The following is a 4041-nucleotide window of genomic DNA, read 5'->3' on the forward strand; positions in this document are numbered from 1 at the left end:
TACATTTGTACTAGTTTCAGATGGTTTAAGTATATTGACAGAGTGTGAAGAAGTATTTTAGAAGACAGAAAAGTTATATAGCTTGATTTAATAATTAATGCTTAATCAAATTTGGGATGGCCCTATCTGAAGGATATCAGCCCATGTTTATTTGCTATTTAAGACTTTATGGGAGTGCAATTTACTATTGTTTTAAGCTCTGATTACAGGGATAGGTGTCATAAGTCCAATAGTAGAATGTCTTGTGCTACAGGATGACAACTTCTAAAGGTAGGTGTCTATGCCTGGGAAGAGTTTTGAAGACAACCTTGGACACAGCTGAGGTAGGATCTTCCTGATTCTATTTCCCAATTTTGCTATTTCCTTCCTAAAAAGGAAAATTCCCCACCTGATTATTCCTAAGCCCTGTTTTCTGTATCTAGTGACTATATGGTTGGCTATCAGATATTACTCATGCCTGGAATCAAACAGAGCTAAGGAAGTTCTTTTCTTCTGTTAAGATATGATATTTTCCCTCTTTTGTTTTGTAGGAAATTTGTATTATCAAGAAGTTGTGTAAGTACAATGCTAAATCTATTAAATAATAGATGGAAATTGGAACATCTGAGTTATTATAATAGGATGCAAGAGAATAGCTTACAATTTTAATGTATATTCATGGTCAAATAAAAATAATATAGAGATAACATCCTCCAAAAGGAGGAAATGATTAAACCAAGTAATAAGACAAAAATGTAATGAAATAGATGTCTAATTAAAAAGGATAGCAAATTTTGAGAAATGCAACAGGATCAGATTGATTCCTCTAAGAATTACATTCAAATGTATATGACTGGCTTCCAAAATTTAGCATAAATAAGATCTCTAATTTGGATTTTTGCACAAAAATTGTTTAAGATTGTGGTAAGGGTGAAATAATATTGCCTTAATTAAAGTATCTGTCTGATAATTTTAAAAGACAGATGAGCTCATTTTACGGTTGGACTTCCACATTTTAAAGGACTCTTATACCAGGTACAAGATTTAGGTAAGGATAGAAAGAGCAGATGATATATAAACTGAAATTCTCTGAAGTTCAAAAATGGAGAACCAAATTTAAAGTGATTGTACTAATCTATATTGTCAGAATTATCTGGGAAGTTCTAGACCTGAACCAGAAGAAGCAAAACTCCCTTTTAGAACTGTCCTAAGAAGACTTTTTTGTCAAAGAAAGGATATATAGGGAACAGATAACTACATGAGGCATCTGGGATTCAAAACATGCTGCTTAGACATTAGGAATAGGTGATTGGTATACAAGGAACCTAATATAATTATGCAATTTTGTGAATTGTGAGAAAAACTTTATTGTATTTGTTTGAACCTAGTGTTGCATGGCAGGGAAACTGCAGCATTTTTATGTGCCCTTTAGTCAAGGGCCTATATTGTGCTGTCTCCTCTCAATTATCAAATTGTATGTGTTCTGTGAGCCCCTGTCAGGTCTAACTACTCATATAGCTGCCAACATGTGGTTATGGACTCCTTGATCCCTCTGTCACATCTAAAGATTGCCCCGGCTCCCCAGTGGAAATTTGAGCCCATAGGAGACCTTGCCCTCTGGTTTCAAAGGGGCCTGAAAAAGACATCAGATGTAGAGAGCTTTTCCAAGAGTCTGGACCAGACCTGCATGAAAAACAGCTCCTTCCCTACCTGAGCCTCTTATATTCCCAAGACTGTTTACCTACATCTTTGGTGTCTTTAGCTTATTTTTCTTCGTTGTTCTCTTTTTCCCATTATGCTCCCTACCTTGATGCCCCTGCAGCCTGCTCCTTCTTCTTCTTTGCAATTACTTTTCAGTGGCTGCACATCTCTGGGGATGTCCAACCACAGGGAAAAAAAACCAAACAATCCCAAATCCACCTAGATAAAGAATTTTAGAACTTCACCCCTGAGGAAGAGAGAGGTTTCCATACCTTCCTTTCTCTAAAGGTGAGGCTTTCAGCTTGCCTTTGACAAAAAGGAGGAAATGATAATCATTTAATATCAATTTAGTAACTACAATAAGGGCCAGAGTCTGAACTAATAGTCAACCAGAAGAAGAGCCTGGACCTAACAGCTTCTTTGTTCTCTGAGTAAACTCAGAGAATACCTCTTCCTATGTCAACAAGCCCAGATGGGGCTGACTTAAGAGTGTTCTTTCCTCTCTCTATGGCCATTAAAGATGAGACCCTTAAACTGAGACACCATCTTGAATAATGTAACTTTTTTCTTATCTTAATATTTTATGGACAAATACTATGTTATGGCAAGTTAATGGTAAATTAAACAGAGATCCTGGGTTGTAATTTCAATTGACACTTCGCCAACTCTCTTATCTTATTGTATTTACAACCTATTGAATTTAGAAAAGTTCTTTTCTTGTATCATGGTTAAATATTCATGGAGATTATAAAATTGAGTAACACAGACATGCTGAGTTGAGACTGTTCTAAAAATATATTTAAACCTTATCATTCTTTTGTTTAGACAGTCAAATTTCATCTGGCTCTATACATGCATGTATGATGCTAGCTTTAAGGGAAAGAAGAATATGAATTTACATATCACTTATCTTGTTTGCTTCCTTTAACCAAATTTTCAGATCGACAACTCATAACTCAGAAATGATGAAGGATGCAACAAATTCCTACTGTCCCCTTTTGCAATGTTTCATAAATTCATTGGATAACTCCACCCAAGAAAGCAAACTGAGATATGTTCAAAACTTTAATTGGACTGATACATTACAAGGGCACGTTCCAAGGACCCAGCAAGATGCTGTGTTTGAACTGATTTCCATGGCTTTTTACATAGCCTTATGGTATACCAAACATGCATCAATGGTGGCTAGAAAAGAAAACATTGGGGACGGAGCCAAGATGGCTGCTGGAAAGCAGGGACTTGCTTGAGCTCTGCCCCAAATTCTTCCAAATACCTGTAAAAAATGGCTCTTAACAAATTCTAGAGCTGCCAAACTCATGAAATAGCAGAGAAAATCAGGTCTCCAGCCCAGGACAGCTTGGATAGTTGCTGGGAAGGGTCTAACGCACCATGCTGGGAGTGGAGCGCAACCTAGCATGGGCCACATAAGGACCAACTAGAACTGGAGTGAGGAGGAGCTGGTCTGAGGGCCATGAATCTTTGAGCTGTGGCTGTTACCAGACTTCTCAACAGACAAACGCTGAAGACCACAGAGCAGGTTAGTGGGAAAACTGCTTGATCGGGTGAGTGCGATCTGGCCCTAGCCCTGAGGGGGTGGAGGTGGTCTGGTAGTGGCAGAGGCAGTAGCAGGAAGCTCCTGTGGTTGCTTCCAGAGGTCCACTGTCAGTTGATTCCCAAGTCCCTGGCTCACATGGTGGGAGGAATCAAGCGGTGGATCAGAGCAGGAGTGCAAGGAGCTCTTTGCTGGCACAGAGGCAGGTTCTCTTGCTTTGCCCTGCTTGGATCTGGGTAATGGTCCTGGTTGGAAGTTCTTGGGGGAGGAAGAGTGTTGCTGTGGCAGAGCTTGTGGTGAGGGTGGAGTAGAAGTAGCTCTGAAAACAGCAGCACAGCCCCTAAAACTTGGGCCAAAATATTCTCTACTCCAAAAGCAGTCATACTCTGACAAAAAGCTCAAGGGTCAAGTAGTTAGCTGGGAACATGACCAGGCAGTGCAAAAGGACTCAGACTCAGACTTTAGAATCTTTTTTTGGTGACAAAGAAGATCAAAACATACAGCCAGAAGAAGTCAACAAAGTCAAAGAGCCTACATCAAAAGCCTCCAAGAAAAATATGAATTGGTCTTGGGCCATGGAAGAGCTCAAGAAGGATTTGGAAAAGCAAGTAAAAGAAGTAGAGGAAAAATTGGGAAGGGAAACAAGAGTGATATGAGAAAACCATGAAAAACAAGTCAATGACTTGCTAAAGGAGACCCAAAAAATACTGAAGAAAATAACACCTTAAAGAATAGACTGACCCAAATGTCAAAAGAAGTCCCAAAAGCCAATGAAAAGAAGAATGCCTTAAAAGGCCAAATTAGCCAAA

At 39.0% G+C, this 4041-nt stretch overlaps 1 pseudogene; it reads left to right on the forward strand.

Annotated features, from left to right (window-relative positions):
- The first annotated feature begins 2645 nt into the window (after nucleotides 1-2645).
- The window catches only part of LOC118833228, an 8728-nt pseudogene continuing 7332 nt past the window's right edge, over nucleotides 2646-4041 (forward strand).

This window comes from Trichosurus vulpecula (assembly GCF_011100635.1).
Source record: "Trichosurus vulpecula isolate mTriVul1 chromosome X unlocalized genomic scaffold, mTriVul1.pri SUPER_X_unloc_4, whole genome shotgun sequence".
Lineage (NCBI taxonomy): Eukaryota > Metazoa > Chordata > Mammalia > Diprotodontia > Phalangeridae > Trichosurus > Trichosurus vulpecula.